This window comes from Hyaena hyaena, unplaced genomic scaffold (genome assembly GCF_003009895.1).
Source record: "Hyaena hyaena isolate Hyena2069 unplaced genomic scaffold, ASM300989v1 scaffold_22, whole genome shotgun sequence".
Classification (NCBI taxonomy): Eukaryota; Metazoa; Chordata; class Mammalia; order Carnivora; family Hyaenidae; genus Hyaena; species Hyaena hyaena.
The window spans coordinates 1,512,468-1,529,873 of NW_024080654.1; the positions used below are offsets into that span (position 1 = coordinate 1,512,468).

General features: G+C 47.0%; 1 non-coding gene across 1 annotated transcript; it reads right to left on the reverse strand.

The window, feature by feature from the left end:
* Positions 1 to 255: 255 nt before the first annotated feature.
* LOC120228375 lies at positions 256 to 386 on the reverse strand. The gene has a single exon (XR_005527486.1). It is a non-coding gene; the product is annotated as a small nucleolar RNA SNORA18 (small nucleolar RNA).
* Between the last annotated feature and the right edge of the window lie 17,020 nt (positions 387 to 17,406).

The following is a 17,406-nucleotide window of genomic DNA, read 5'->3' on the forward strand; positions in this document are numbered from 1 at the left end:
TGGAATATGGGCATACTTCAGAAACTCCCCACCTGTATTCTTTGGGATCCACTTTCTTACTTTAGGACCATGTTTAGGGTCAAAGAAGATGGATGTGCCTGGTTCTCAATTTCAGACACCCTCTTAACATGAATGAGTTCAAATCATATTCGCCCCTGAGCGATCACGCCCTAGAACTGTACAGGTTGCTGGGGTACGCCACCACCTGAGGTTTACAACATGAGACGTTAGGTCTCTCACATAGTTTCAGCAGATCCGTGTCCTAGAGTTCTTTCCCTTGGGCCTAACACATCGTCCTGTGAGTAAAGGAAACCACGCAAATACTCTACAAGGTGTTCCTGGCAATGTAAGTCTTCAGAAAAAGTCCCATCGGGATAGACCTCAACAAAACATAAATATACTTTTAACTAAAACAGAAACGAAAATTGCTTTGCGACTTTCCTGTATTCTAAAACACATGTGGATATTGTCTGTGTCAGTAAATATACACCTATCTGATTATTCTTAATGGCTGCAAAGAAAGGACAAATGGACCATAATTTGTAAAACAGATTCCTTGTTTAAGCTGTTAAGACGTGGATGTATGGTGTTTATAATTTTTTCCTATTTAAAAAAATGTAGTGATGCTAATGTCGTTAAATATTCATATATTTCCCCGTGTGTTTTCTTGGTGAAGACGTCTAGAAGTCACTGAGTGGAAGGGGAAAGCGTTTTTAAAGACTTCCGATGCCCTTGCCAGCTCACTCCGCAAAGCTTTGGTCTCTGCATCAGCTGCACATGAGTGTTCGTTTCAATTGACTCCTGACCACACTGGGCATTATCTTTTTCATGTTTTCACACTGGTTGCCAAAAATTGTGTTTTTCCTTCTCCAATGATTTGTATATATTTGGTGACTAGTGAGAGTGAACACTTTTTTTTTTTTTTTTAACATTCAGTAACTTAGTATCAGACGTTAAGTAGGTGAAACCCTCAAGCCTCAGTGAGTGACAGAATGCTAGGTGTAGAAAGCATCACAGAATGACCTTCAGGGCAGTGGGGAGACCGGGGATCCGGCAAATGGGATCTCAAGAAACACTAGTAGAAAAATGCACGAGTGGACTTTGGGACGCATTAAAAATGAGGAGCCTCCTTCCGCACCAGCCTGAGTTTGGGGTGCTCAGAGGATATGCAAATGGAGAATTTCAGGGGCAATTTAATAACACCCCCTGGCTGACCGTCTCTCCAGCAATTCTGCACCTTCACCTGTCTGAAGTTATGAGTCATCTGGGAAAATTATATGCCAGGAGGGAGGGTTTCCTTCCTGTCCGTTGGCACTGTCCGCCCCCTCCTGCTGCAGGCTGCTACTCTCTCTGCTTTGCGTCATCTATTTCTTCTACTTCACGGGCTCGTTCCCCTGGGCACCCAAGCAGCCTGTTTGTTTCCCACCCTTAAAGGACCTTATAGATTAATAAGCAGGTGGAAGGGGTTTGTCCTCAAAAAATTAAAAATAGAGCTACCCTACGACCCAGCAATCGCACTGCTGGGTATGTATTCAAAGGATACAAAAATGCTGATTCGAAGGGGCACAGCCTCCCCGGTGTGATAGCAGCCCCTACCAACAATAGAAAGAACTCATGTCCATCGACTGATGAAGGGATAAAGAAGATGTGGAATGCTACTCGATGATGAAAAAGAATGAAATCATGCCATTTGCAACAACATGGATGGAAGTGGAGTGTATTATGGTAAGCGAAATAAGCCAGAGAAAGACAAATATATGATTTCACTCATTTGTGGAATTTAAGATACAAAGCAGATGGCCATAAAGGAAGGCAAAGAAAATAAGATAAAAACAGAGAGGGAGGCAAACTTTAAGAGACTCTTAAATACAGAGAACAATCTGAGGGTTGCTGGTGGGGAGGTGGGGGGGGGATGGGCTAAATGGGGGATGGGCAGTAAGGAGGGCACTTGTTGAGATGAGCACTGGGTGTTACATGGAAGTGATGAATCCCTGGGTTCTGCTTCTGAAATCATTATTATGCTATATGCTAACTAACTTGTTACTTGTCTACATGTGTTACTGTACTGTTCTCAATTGCTATTTACTTTTCACTCTTTAAAATGTGACCTGTGATGTAAAAAGTAAATAAAATGTGAGGTATAATGTAAAAAATAAGTAAGTAAATAAAGTCTGAGATATAATGTAAAATATAACAGGCATGTAAGAGTACATGAAACACAACTGTATTTGTTTATACTTATATGTACGTGTTGGTTACATAAATATATGTTTAGAGATCGATGTCTAAACTACGACATCACCAGCACCTTTGAAATTCCCTGTGTGATGTTCCTGAGTCACACATCCTTGTCCCTATGGAAATAACCACTTTTCTGAGCTTTGTGATAATCATCCCTTTCTTTGTAGTTTTCCCAGATTGTATGTCTCCCTAAGCTAACTGTATAGTTTCTAGTTTGTCTGTTACATAGGACATATCATCATATGCATCCTAAATTAGTTTGCTGTTTTTGTTTTAGGGGCTTTTCTTTTTTGTGCTCAACATTATTGAATTTCTGTTGTGCTGATGTGGGTAGCTGAATTATGTTCAAAGTATAATACGCCATTACATGGATATATCCAGACTATTTCTCTTTTGTACACTTGAAGGGTATTGATGTCATTTCCACTTTTTCTCCTCTTTTATTGTTAATGCAGAACATGCTTCTGTGAATATTGTCGTCACTTACTAGAAGAGATTATCTAGGAATTTAAATGGTGGCTAATAAGATGGTCCATTCTCAGGCTAACTAGATATTGCCAGTTTTTCTGGAAGGCTGTTCTACAAAGTGCATTGCCCAAAGCGTTCCATAAGTATTTCCGCTGCTCCACACTCTTGAGAACGGTGGCATCAGCAGGCTTCTTAACTTTCCAGCTGATTGATAGGAAATGCCGATTCCCTGTGGTTCTAATGTGCATTTCCCATATTGCTAAGAAGGTCAATCATCTTTTTAAAAGATGTTTATTTATTTATTGAGAGAAAGAGGGAGAGAGAGAGAATGTGTGTGCTCAAGGGAGGGGCAGAGAGAAAGGGAGGGAATCCCAAGCAGGCTCCACACTCAGCAACAAGCCTGATGCGGAGGCATGGGCACTTGATCTCGTGCCCATGAGAGCGTGACTTGAACCCAAGTCAAGAGTCAGATGCTTAACTGCAGGTGCCCCAAGGTTAATCGTCTTTTCAAATGTTTGTTGGCCATCTACGTTTCTTCTTTTGTAAAATTCCTTGTTTGCATCTTTTTGGTTGTTTCTCTTTTCTTATTGAACAACGTGCGTTCTTTTTATCCTGTGGTATCCATAATATTATATATATTGTATATACCCTCAGCCACTTTACGTCTTATACTTTTACCTTCTTTGTGGCATCTTTTTATGAGCAAGTGTCATTAATTTTAATACAGTCCAATTTATCAATCTTATATTTTATGAGAAATGGTTTTTGTGTCTTGTTTAAAAAAAACCCTTGTCTACCTTGAGGCCATAACTATCTTCCATATTTCTCTTAATGTTTCACAATTGTGTGTTTTATAACCAAGCTGAAATCTATCAGTCAAGTACAAATGAAGCAAACGGTCCAGTTGCAATGCAGAGATTGGAATTTTAGAAGTTCAGTCACATGCTGAAATGGTCAAAGTCTAAAATTAACCAATTACTTTATTCGACAGCTAGAAAATAGAAGGACTCCGAGGCCCCATTTCTTCCCCACTGCACCAACGCTATCTTCTTATGCTACCAGTTCTTCTGTTTGCTTACTTACCACCACTTTGCTCTTCATTCCTTCTTTCCTCTCAAACGTTCCATCTGGATCTCTCTCTGTCTTTTCTTTTTTTTTTTGCTTTTAGGCATTTCTGTAGGACACAGACGACTTCTCAGTCCTTGAAAATGTTTCTACTTTGCCCCTGTTCTTAAAAGGTATTTTCACTGCTCTATAATTATACGGTGATGGTCATTTTGTGACAGTACTGTTCCATTGTCCTCTGGCCTCCATGGTTCCTGTTGAGAAATCATCTGAAACCCTAACTGCCACTTTATTAAAGACAATCAGTCTTTCTTCCTGTTCCTCTTTTGTTTTTACCGTTTTTCTCTCTGTCATTGATGTTCTTCAGTTTTTCTATAATGTGTCCAGGTATAGGTGTCTGGGGTTTGTATGTATTAAGTACGTGTGTGTGTGTGTGTGTGTGTGTATGTGTATATATTAATATATGTAGATGTGTGTATATAGGTGTCTTTGTGGAAAGTTCTCAGTAAATATGTCTCCAAATATTGTGTCTTCTTCGCTGTCTCCCCATTACTTCTGGAGCTCCAGTTAAGCACATTCCTCTTCTCCATGTCCCTTCCACTTCTCTTTACTTCTCTTTCGTATTTTACAGAACACAGTGACAGGCATTGAGGGAGTGGAGTGGCAGGCGTAAGAGCGTTTCAGAGCGGAGAGTACGTGCTCACTCCCGCAAAGTCGTGAGGAGGCTCGCGTAGTTAGTGCTCCCAGAGTGAAGGGGCAGGAGCGAGATGAAGCAGAGATGTGGGCAGGGACAGGTTGTTCAGGGTCTGTAGCCAGTGAGAACCATTCCAGGGTCTACAGAGATGGTGAGAGGATAAGATCTGTGTATGGAGAAACTCACTTGGCTTTTGAAAGAGAGAATGGACTGAAGGAAGCCCAGATAAGAGGTCAGGAGACTAACGAATAGGCTACTGTAGTGTCCAGACAAGGAACTAAGCACCAAGGTGCTGAGAGGTGAGAGGAAGAGAGTGAAGTAGAACTGAAGACGTCTAGGAGACAAAAATCAACACAAGTCTGCGTTTTGGAAGTTCTGGCTCGAGGATGAGAATGGAACAGAAACACAGGTCATACTGTGACACAGAAGGAATAAGAGAAGTCATTATTTTCAGATCATATCCCTAGGGAGTCTCAAATCAACTAAAAATCTGTTTGCCTTAGGGAAGTTATTTATGAGCCCGAATTTTCCGTGTACCTCACTCTCTGGGTGGCTGTCTCCCCTCTGTTCTCTCCTCAGACCTTTTCTCTCTTGCTCAGACTGCTGTCAACCTCACGATCCACTCGTGATCACGCTATAAGAGCAGCCAGGAGGGAAGATCCACATGCCGCCATCACCACCCCTGCCCACGCCCTCGGGGTCCATCTTTCCCCCGTTCCTGCAGATGAACTGTCCACACCAGGGCACGCCCTCCACTGTGCACTGGCTTCCAGTCCCTTTGCCCCTCAAATCCCTTTCTCTCAGCATCGTCATTTCCCCACTCTACTAAATCATCCCCATCAGTATAGAAATATGTGGTTTTTCTCCTTTAAGAAAGACCCTCTGAGCCCACGTGCCTACCCAGCCGCTACTCTACTTCTCTTCTGTTTGCACTCGTACTTCTCAACAGAGTTGTCCGTGGCCGCTGGCTGTGGTTTTTCCCTTCCCGTTCTCCCTTGCATACACTTACTAGGCCTCTGCTCGTACCCCACCACCACTGGACCTGCCGTCATTAAAGTCATACATGGTAGGCATGTTGCTAACTCCACGTGGGCCGTGGCCAGTGGCTGAATGAGTGGCCCAGGGGTATATATCGCCCTCAAAGCAGGACAAACTCTGTGTGTGAGCTCCACTCCCAAGCCTCTGTGTGGGACCAGACTGGAGCCCGTCTCCAGGAAACCACATTCTTGCTTGGCCTTCTTCCTGCTCTGTCCCACTTCCTGGGCCCCCTTCTCCCAAGGTCACTACGTACACCGTACACCTCTTGAACCGAGGTCCTCTGCCAGGTGCTGCTCTAGCAGCCCAGCGTAAGACAGGTCCTGTGTGCCTCATCACTGGATGTCCAGGCAAGACTTTCCACATGTGTGTCAAATATTAAATGTTCCTACTGTCATAATTAACCTTGGCCAAGTTGCCGGTCTGAAATTTTTAGTTAAGAAGTTCTGCCTCGTCCTTCTGTCTCCCTGACCTACTTTTACTCAGATGAGGGTATCTTGCTATTAAAATGTTAACTACCCTCCAGCACAGTTCCCAGTAATTAATACAGATCTGGCACACGGAACGTATTCAATCAATAGTTTGAATGAAGGAATTATTTAACTCAACCCTCTGATGGGCTGTACCCATTTGCCTCATAGTCTCCTTATTTCAGTTCGTCTTTTACTTCCTAGGATCTATAACCTTGAATAGATGCTGGCTTCTGCTTTTACCTAAGTGGGACATAAGCCAAAAAGACAAATCTCTCATTCTGAAAGTTAAGCTCCTTGAGAATGCGGAAAGGGTTTTGCACAGATGTCCTCTCACAACAGTCTGTCATGGTTGGGAGGAGCTTTAGGCCCTTGATGCCAGCCACTTCTTGCTCTCATCTTTCCATCACGTGATGAGGTAACACCGGCATGCACCCGACGCACGCATATAGTGAGGCAACAAATATTAGTGTTCCAAGCCACTAAGGTTTGAGGGAACGTATTACTCAGCGTGGATACTCAACAATCTACAGTGACCAAGTAAAGTGCTTGTGTCTGCTCCCGGGGAGGCATTTGGGTTTAAGAGATGTAAGATCAGACGTCATTCTGAACAAAAAGTTCAGGAATGGGAAGGGACAGAGGTCTGAGTCGACACCGACTAAAAACCAGTGTCAGATTAGAAGCTAGTTTTAGGAGAACAAGAGCGACTCCAATGTTGACCAAAAAAAAAAAAAAAAAAAAAAAAAAATCGACCCTTGACAGCCGAGCAACCTTCACACCACATATCCTAAGTTCAGGAACTAAGAAGAGATCCTCGTGTTTTGCTTCCCTACATAAGCACTGTTGTGATTTGTTTATAGAACCTAAATGTTTCCTGGACAGGAACCTTTTCAAATGCATATTTCCAATCCTCTTTAAAATGCCTTTTCCCCCATAAGCATGTACTACCTTTTTTTTTTTAAATTTTTTTTAATGTTTTATTTGTTTCTGAGAGAGAGACAGCATGAGCAGGGGAGGGTCAGAGAAAGAGGGACACACAGAATCTGAAACAGACTCCAGGCTCTGAGCTGTCAGCACAGAGTCCGACACGGGGCTCGAACCCATGAACCATGAGATCATGACCTGAGCCGAAGTTGGACGCTTAACCGACTGAGCCACCTAGGCGACCCAAGTGTGTACTACCTTTTGATTTCACCTGCATTTTCTCCTATCTGCCAGGATCAGGATTTCCTGTCTTTCCTGTTAGATTGTGTGAAGCCCTCCTTCTCTGATGACGGGTGGGGAGGGGGAGAAATCTTGGAGGGGCGTCATAGTCTGTGGTCCTTTTCCCCACAAGGGTATAAAATAAGAGAATGAGGGAAATGCCTTTAATTGAAATGGATACATTGATAATATGTCAAGACATGTTAGAGACTGAGGCCCTTGAAGTGGAAAAATGAGGAAGTGGGGGTAGTCTTACAAGTAAGCTCAGCTTTATTATTTGTAAGTATAGGGACAAAATAATGTCCTTATAAGTGGGTCAAAGGCAGTAACCATATCACAGAAAAACAAAGCTCCTTTTGCAGCCCATACCATACAGCGTGTCTTCAGGCTGAATTCTGCAAGAGATGTGTGGAAACTGTGCTGGACTAGGACCTACCTTCTCTTGGCAAATGGGGTATCTGGCTTCCCTGGGTCCTGCCTACTAAATACCAGTAGTTCCTCTTCAACAATTGTGGAAATCAGAAAATACTCCCACAAATATTTGAAACTGCCTTCTGATGGCAGTGCCCCCACTGGAAATCACTGCTCTCTTACCGTCTCTAAGCTTCAGCCTGCCATTAGGAGGATGTGAGGAGTCCTTGAGCAAGACTCCACCCTCAGCTCAAGAAAGGAGCCGAAGCCATAGCCTAAGGCAGTCAGTGCATTGTATTCTCTGGTGACAGTGGTTGGTTTAGGGTACTTGAGTCACTTGGAGTCAATGACACGGAAGGGAGTTTTAGCTTAGCGTCTTGGGAAGGAGACCCTGGTCTTCCCGGGCCACTTGAATGAGAGGTTGTAGGGGGTGGGGCTGCCAGAGTCATTTTGCTTCTTTTGGAGCCCAGTAAAAAACCCAGGGGGAGGCACAGTGACTCTGGGCTACCTCTAGATGGTTCTTTCCATGATATAAGTCCTGCTAGCCTTGAGAAGGAGGACATTACCTTTCTACTTTATGGTTGGGTTGGAGGGAGCCTAACAGCACAGTCCACGAAGACCTTGTGTATGCGATCTGTGGTCCCAGTACTTTCATAGACTAGTTTTCTTGTACTGCCTTTATCCCCAAACCAGTTACGTGTCCCCAGGGCTACATCCTGTACCCTTATGGGAGGGAAGGAAAGACGGTGAACACACAGGTGCACAGAAGCACTTTCCCGGTCCTGACTATTTTGTTGGCTGGCTGTCTCCCCCCCCCCCCCCCCCCCCCCCCCCCCCCCCCCCCGGAATCCAATTTCCGTAAGGGACAAGAAATTTCACCTGTTTTGCTTACCACCGGATTATCAGCACCTAGGACAGTGCCACAGAGCCATGCGGAGAAGATAAGTTTTGGTTCCTGCTTTTCTATATTTGCCACCTAAATGGTTACTGATATTTACTCATATTCACCCCCTTTCTGTTTTTTAAGTTTTTATTATAGCATATTTCAAATATCTGTAACACAGAGGAAATCTAAATCCTGTAATTCCTCTTTACCTGTCTCCACTCTCCCTCTCTGCCCCCTCACTAGATTATATTAAATAAAATCCCAGAGACTTGCATGCACCCCTTTTTAGCAACTTCTCTCATTTCTGGGATACAACTTCCTTGTTTATTTCTCGTTCTTTCTAGCCACTCCATCTTGGTCTCTGGTCTTATGCATGGCTTGCTGGGGTTTCCTCATCTGGAGGTCAGGGGCATGGGTCTTTATTTAATTTCTCTGCACTCCTGGACCAGTCATTGAGTCAGGGCTGTTGGGGGGGGTGGGGAGCACGCATGTGGGCGCCGTCATCTTCAACGGAGGTAGGGTGACTGCATGGCTCACAGCGCCCACGACAGTCCACTCCTCACGCTCCTGCATGTGGTACCTTCCTGGATGAATTCTGGGCACAGCCTCCTCCAAACTTTGCTTGGCCCCTTAGAAGTCGTAAGAGGGAGGTTGGTAGGATGTGTCTTTGTCCATTCAGACGGCCACAGCCAACTCCCGTAGGCTAGGAGCCTTATATACAGCAGGATTATAATTCTGGCAGTTCTGGGGTCTGGAAGTCCAAGATCAAGGCCCCGGCAGATGTCTGGTAAGACCTTCCTGGTTCGTGGATGTGGTTCTTCTCGCTGTGTCCACATGGTGGGAGGGGCAAGGGGGCTCTGTGGGGTCTCTCATAAGGCGCTAATCCTGTTCACCAGGGCTCCACCCTCATGACCTAATCACCTCCCACAGGCCTCACCTCCTAATATGAAGGTTAGGTGTCAATACATGGGAATTTGGGGGACACAGACTTTAGTCTGCAGCGGGATCAAATACATATTCTGCAGCCGATCTCGAGATTGCAAGCGCCACTCATTGTCTCCTCCTCGGTTACCAGTTCGGAGGGCCTCCCCCTCAATCGGCCCCTCTGCGGGGACAGGTTGCTTACCTGGTGAAGTGACCTCCATTCCCGAGAGGGTCATGCCCTTGCGACAGCACTCTGCTTAGGCTGTGGTCGCTGCATTTGTCCACTTAACCTGTAGCATTGGTCATGAGGGCACTGAGAGCCACCCAGAGCCTTATGGGCACCAGATTTATTCTTCCTAGCGCCCCCCTGTGTCAGAGCAGGGCACTGCCTCTTTATGATCAGGGTCAAGGGTCAGTCCCTGAGCCAGGATGATCTCTTATTTTCTGGCCTGACGGATTTAGGGCATGATGAGATTAAAGTGCGCAGGCGTGGGGCGCCTGGGCAGCTCAGTCCGTGAGGCATCCAATTTTTGGTTTCGGCCCAGGTCATGATCTCAGGTTCTTGGGCTCAATCCCCACATCGGGCTCTGTGCTGGCAGTGCAGAGCCTGCTTGGGATTCTCTCTCTGCCCTTCCCTGTGTGCTCTGTCTCTCAAAATAAATAAATAAACTTTAAAAATAAATAAATTAAAATAAAGTGCCCCGGCGCTTGCGTTCTCGAGTATCCCACTTTTCCGGCACGTGATCTCCTCAATGAACGACGGTAGATCTTGGCAAAAGGGGATGGGACTCCTTACCGTGGGTACTTGCCATGGGGACTCGTGAGGCCCTGACCTCCCATTAACTAGTGGCTTTGGGTTAGAAAGCCGGCGCAGGGGCTGAGCTCTATTTCCTCACGTCTCGCACGCGCTGTGCCACCAGGGCTGGCATTTCATTCCGACTTCGGAGGGGCCATGATTGCCCCAGAGCCCCAGGGGTCACCCCGTCAGCGTGACGCAGCCGCCTCCGGAGCCCTTGCCGGGGTGGCCCCCGCACGTGGCCGCCGAGCCCCCGCAGAAGCCGACGCTCCCTCCATCACCCTCAGGACCCAGCCCCGTAAAGAGCCTCCCGCGTGGCTGGTGCGCGGGCGCTGCACCAGCACCCCGTCTCTAACCTGTGTCACTGGGGTCACGCGAGGGGCACGAAAGCTTAAGGGAACGGGAATGAGACCAAGCACGTTATCGGCGGCCCCACGTCCCAGCCGATGGTGCCTGGACGCCCCGGTTCTCCCCGGGAACCGAGCCTTCGTCTCCCTGCACGCGGGGCTGGTGAGCGCAGCCTCCCCTTCCCCTTCCCCCAGAAAGGGAAGCTTCTGGCAATCCGGCTTGGGTAAGACGTGGCGTGGTCATCAGGGCAGCTGATCACTAGTCTGCACGCACTGGAGACTGATCCCCTAAATGCCCCCGCCGTCCAGCCAGAGCCAGTCCTCCCCTCCAGCCTTCTCTTTCCCCTGTTATCTGCGCGGTGCCCCGCTTACCTTTCCTGCACGGCCCCTCCCCCTCCCGCAGACCCCGGTCCCTGTCCGGCTCCACCCCCCTCCCCCCCCAGCGGCAGGTCCGGGAAGTCCCCCGCGGGGACAGGGCCCGGAAACAGAAGACAAGCATTCATCACCCCGCGGAGGCTCGACTGTCATATTTAAAAAAAAAAAAAATTAATGTCTTTATTTCCGAGAGAGACAGAGACAGTGTGAGCAGGGGAGGGTCAGAGAGAGAGGGAGACACAGAATCCGGAGCAGGCTCCGGGCTCTGAGCTGTCAGCTCAAAGCCCCCGCCCACCCCCCATCCACCCGACCAGGAAGGACCTCAATTCGTGAATGAGATCATAACCTGAGCCACCCAAGCGCCCCAAGACTCTTAACTACAGAGAACAGACTGAAGGTTGCAGGAGGGGAGGTGGGTGGGGGATGGGCATTGAGGAGGGCACTTGTTGGGATGAGCCCTGGGCATTACCCGTAAGTGATGAATCACTAAATTCCACTACTAAAGCCAATATTACACTGCATGTTAACTAAACTTGGATTTAAGTAAATTTTTTTTTTAAATAAGTAAATAAAAAATATATAAAAGTATAATCGATGAAAAGTAGAGAGTTGCAATCTGGATGTTTATATCTGAATTGCATTGTTAAACGAAGTAGATCCAACATTGGTCATATTGATTGCCCTTTGAGTGGAATTACCGTGCTTTACTGAAAAACCTGGGCAACACTAGGTTATATTTGCATATCCGAGGCTGACAAAAGCCTTAAGAAGGACGGGGTGAGCCACATGATATAGAAAAGGCTAGGAAGACCCTGCCATGCCTGAAGATGTTCCTGTGTGTCACTCAGCACGAAATGTTAGGATTACTTGGGACTAAAGTCAAATGTTCATGTTGACGGGCAGATGTCCTTAAAGTCCATTAACTATCAGCTTCTTCTCCCTTCCGTGGTTATACCTCTGACAGCCTGACTCTGAGCTCCTGGAAAGTGGTGGGAAAACGGTACTATAAGGAGCTGGGTCCGTGCTCACACCTCACCACGGGACACTAAATGCCAGAATGACAAGTGGGGGCAGAGGATGGGGGCACATTCCAGGAGGCGGAACAGGAGTGTGAAGAGCTTTACCTCTAGCTCCCCCTGGGCACAGCTTCTGAAAGTTGATATTTCGTGAGTCCTTCAGAAAATTTCTCTCCCCCAAATGTCATTGGTATAGTTCAGGAGCTGAAAGACCTTCATTTCTTATTTTAGCTACCTATTACCCCCTCAGCCCTCCCAACGGTGTGGTGAGGTCAGCACTATTATTCTACTCACGGCGCAGATCAGCCGAGACACTGGGAAGTTAAGGGACTCGCTTCATTAGAGTCACTTAGCCAGTGGGCGAGGGGGGCAGATTCCAGACCTCTGTGTGGCCAGCACTCATGTGCCCCAGTGCATGGTGGGTCTTCCACCGCAGGGGGGTGTGGCCGAGGTTCCCAAGCCTGAGCTTTTGTGACTGTGGGACATTGAGGCAGAAGACGCAAGCATGTTGTGCTGGGTCTTACCAAGATCTTTTAGGCAACACTGGCTATGAGCGCTATTAGGTCTGAAAGGAGATGGTTCCTTACTGAAGCTTAATTTAGCACACAGTTCTTATCCTTCAGGATTCTAAGCCGAATTCTGTACCAATGAGTTGGAATCTCGCTGGCCTCAATTTCTGTGAGTTTGCATGATCCCCCTGTTGATGGACACCAATTTTCATTAATTGCTTTATGGAAAACAAAGACAATAAGATTTCTTTAAGAAAGTCTTTTCATGGTGGGTTAAGTGTTTCAAAAGTGATCAGTTTAAAAATTTCACAGCAGCAGAAGCTGGGAGAACTCATAGTTTGTGGCCTTGACCGTGTTTCAGTCTATAGCGTATTATTCTGGTGGGGCCGAAAAAAGATGGAGAAAAAACCAGTTTTAATGCCGAAACCCAAACTTACTTTGCACATGCAGACGATCCATTGAATTAAAGCAATTAAAAAGAGCTGAAACTCACTCTAGTTACAGTAATTTTTTAATGCTTTTTTTCCCAACAGTGATTTTATGTATTATGTTAGCATAAACCCGTGTGGTTAGATGGTTACCAAGGATAGGAGATCTCATTCCAGATCAACCAGTGAAAGCTGTGGGGATTTAACCACTGACATCTGCAAGGCTAAGTAAGACCCATGTCACTTCGATGATTCAACCACTGTACTTCTGACAATGTGCTCCATTGTCACAGTCAAAGTAAACACTGGGTTGGTTCCCAGGGATGTTGGTTCCCTGGAAAAAGTGATTCCAGCTCCTATGTTCTTTACAAACAACTTAAGTAAACATCTGAAATGAGAGTCCAGTCCTTTCGATTCTGATTATCGGTCCCTCTAAGGTTTCCTCCATTCGGAACAGAGGAGGAGACAAATGGTATCTTTGGAAAGACTGTAAGTCCGGACCAGGGGGCAGGTCAATTTTACACCTTCGTGTAGAAAAAACTTTTTCCTCGTGGAGCCAGACGGTAGACAGTCGCTCTCCTTAATTCTGGAAGCTGTTCGTGAAGAGTGGGAGCTGGATACGCTGACAGAGATGTATGCTCTTGGTGGCTCGTTCACCGAAAACAGGACCTTGATTTACCGTTGGGGTTTTTCTGTGCCTTCGGGGATGAGTTTTCAAGAATGTTTTTAAGAAAGACATGAATTGAAAACGAAATCTGAAATCATGGGCTAAGTAACATATTTCTGTATACTTGCCCGTTTGGACGGATGATTAACTTCTGGTCGTTTAGCAGGACTGTTCCAACAAATCGCCGTCTGAAATAAACTCCTCAGACCTCGTTTGTGTGCTCCAGTGCCCCTGCTTAGCACCCCAGGATTAGATTCCTGCCAAAGTTTGAAACCAAGAATAAAATTTGCGTTGCAAAGAGGCAGCTCAGGGAGGCGGCACATCATCTTGTGAACAATTCAGAATAATATTGTGCTTTATACGGGGCACGGGTAGCATTCGGCGTTCTGTGTCCACATACAGAAATTCATGTGTGCGGCATTTCCCCTTCCAGAAGTAATTAGGAGATCCAGGTAAAACCAATTTTTTTGGCGAGCGCTTTGTTACATAAAAGAGTTCTCTGTGCTGAGCCACGCACAGGGAGACGGTAAATCAGTCGTTCCTTCCAGGCTGTGTTAGATTTGATTACACTGAGAATCCATAATATTTTACCCTTTTCATTCTGTGCTCATATTTTCAGTGGTTTATAAAGTAACAGTCTCTAGATTTCATTCCAAATGGAAAGTTGGCATGAAAACTCTCAATCCAATTATTCCTGTACACATTTTGAAACAAATCATTTTGGCTTTTTTGAAAAAAAATTTACTGGAGGTGATAAAAATAGGAAATTTCGGGTTTCAGATGTTTTATAGCATTCTTGTAGCATAATCATGGCTTCATTAAAAATAATTTTGCAATACAATGTGAACTTTGTGAGATGGCTAAAACACATTTGCTGGCTTTCCTCTTAAAGCTTTGTGTGCAAGAAAGTTGTATTATTTTATATTTTGTGTTTCGTATCATTCTGCTAAGGCTTTGTGAGATATCCAATGACTACCTCCTCTCCTGCATGACCGTAAGGAGTGAGGCGTCTGGAATGGGGTCCTACTCTTTGCGGGGGGTGCTCGCTTCCCCACTGGGGTCCCCAACACAGGAAGAGATGCCAGGATTGGTTTCAGTGCTCTGTGCTCATTTCAATCTGCCGGCCTCCGCGCCCGTCAGCTTGTGGGATGGGCTGGCTGTGGCCGTGGGAAGCTCTTCTCTAGGGCCCTTGAATACGACACAGTGTTTGGATCGGCCGTTAAAGGAGACCGTGAAGGGGAAAGCAAAACCGTCCCCCTCTGCTCTGAATTTGGGAGATGATTGTCTCACAGACTGAACAGATTTTAGGAGGGTGGAACGAAATCTAAAACTCACTTGATGCAGATGTACTTTGGCTACTCTATTCTCCTCTCCAAAATCCCCCTTCCCAACAACGCTCAAGTCTCCCCAGCGATGGGAAATTTGTCTCCAAAGGCAGGCAGCGCCTTCCGCCCGTGAAACAACCCCAGTGTGACAGAGTTCCTCCTATCGATCTGAAATCTGTCTTCCTGTCATTTCCACCCATTGTTCCCGGTCCTATGCCTCAGACCCAGAAAGAAATAGGCTTGTTTTCCTTTCTTTGACAGCGGGTCCCCTCCCGGAAAGGAGGCAAGGGGTAGAGTGAGAAGGATTTGTGGCAGGCAGGGTCCTATCCTCTCCGACCCTCAGTCCCCTCTTGGGCACAACTGTGACTCTAAAACCTGACTTACGGGGTGGTGGTGGAGGTTTGAGAGCATGCGTACGGGCACCTGGCACAGTTCCTGACATACAGGAGCTACTCAAGAACGGATTCTCGTTATTATTACTGTTGAAGGCGCCTGGTGATTTCCTTTAGCGTTTCCTTTTCTTTGGGCTACTTAGCCTCCGTTCTTCATCTGTCTTTCCTATTTGCAGTTTGGGGTCTCTACATCTTCTCCATCATTCTGGTTTTGGCCAGGACATTTCCATCCTTGATTAGACACTGTGCTTGCGGCACAGCAGACTGGAAACCCTCCCCGGGCACTCTGCCACTGGCCACTGATGCCATACTGATGTCCACATGGGGTGCTTTCTTCTTCTTCTTTTCTAAAAAATTTTAAAAATTTATTTATTTTGAGAGAGGGGGGAGAGAGAGAAGAAGCAGGGCAGGGACGGCAGAAGGAGAGACAGAATCCCACGCAGGCTCTGCACCATGGGCCCCACATGGGGCTTGAACTCACAAACTGTGAGATCACGACCTGAGCCCAGATCAAGAGTTGGACGCTTAAACCGACTCTGCCACCCAAGTGCCCCCAGGGCGCTTAATTCTGATCGGTTCATTCAGAGACCACATGCCAGCAAATGTCTGTTAGCGGATCATAAGCCCTTTGTGGACCAAGAACAATAAAGAATTGGTACCTGAAATTCACACTCTCCAGTATTGTGTTAATAAATTACAGCGTGCCTCTCGTGTGTGTGTGTGTGTGTGTGTGTGTGTGTGTGTGTGTGTGTCTTTGTGCCGGACACCAGTGTGTTTCTTATCTTACTCCCTCCTCACATCCACCCGATGATGTGGGTACTGTCTCTCCCCTCCTAAGATGATGCAAGCACCTCAGATCTCTCCCTTCCCCACATGCCCCCAGACTTTCCACAGTTTCCATCCGACTCCCTTGACTGTTTCCCCTGTACAGCCCGGAGCTCCCCAATCCCGAAAGGGTAGCTCATAAGACAAATAGAATTACTCTCTCGGTTAAGAGTACTGTACTTACAGTATTCTGTGGACCGTTTTAACATTGCTCTAAGTGGACACTTTCAATTCATTTGAGAAATATTGAACTTGAAGAATGTAGTAGAACTTCAATCTAGGGCTAAATGCTTAATGATATGTAAAAAGCAAGTGGTTATAATGGGGGAAAATATGCCTATAGCCAGCGTTCCCTGTAAAACAAACTCCCAAGCAAGTTCTAGAGGGTAGGCTGGGAAGGCCAGGGTGGAGGCGTCTGGCTTCTCCTAGAATTCTTCTTCTCAATGCCGCCTCTTTTCCAGATCATACGAACACAAGCATAATAATGTGTTTTGCCTATAGGTGCCAAGCCTTGTATTGTTCACTTCCAGACACTTTTCTTGATTATGTTTGGGAACAAAAGCCTGGCTCTGGTGTGGGGGAGAGAGTGCCGGGAGGAGACAGAAGAAGAGAAAAGAGCCGGACGCGGGGCACTGCCTCGCAGACACTGAAGACATTTCGGTGACTCCAGGAACTCGCAGGAGACCCTTCCTTCGCTCGGCCCCAGGCTGGTCCTGTGCGGCCCTTGCAGTCACGCAGCCGCCTGGTCTCGGAGAAGCGCTTGTGTCACTCAGCGTCCCACCGGGAAGAGGCTCGTTTCAGAGGTGCGGGCGTGCTGTTGGGAAGCCCCGGAGAGCAGTGCGGTCCCCGGCGCCCGTGACAGGTGGCTGCCACCACCCCTCGGCCACAGGGAGAATCACGTAGCGAGGACCCTGTGGAGGACATAGAGACAAGGCGGGGGAGCCTCTTGCCGTCTCCCATCAGGACCCCTCGCTGGCCAGTGCACCACCAACAGCCAGCAGGCCAGCCTCCCCCGGTGCAGAGCAAGGTGGGAAGGGACGGGCTGTAGGTCGCAAAGGGCAAGTGGGCGCTTCCTGGCCCGGCCCCGAGGACCACGGCGTGATGTGCAGCCAGGTGTGTCCTGCTAGGCTGCGGGGCCTTTTGCTGAGCGATGTGAACCGTCGTGTTTCCCAAGGTGCAGTTCTTGCTGAATCACGTGCAATGTTCTTTCACCCCTGAATCCTGAGTTCAAGTGCTCTGTGCCCAAAAATTATCGCTTGTTTTCCGAGGGTGTGGCAAGCTGGAAAACTGGACCGTGGCATGAGGGACAGGCAGGCCTGATGTTTCCTT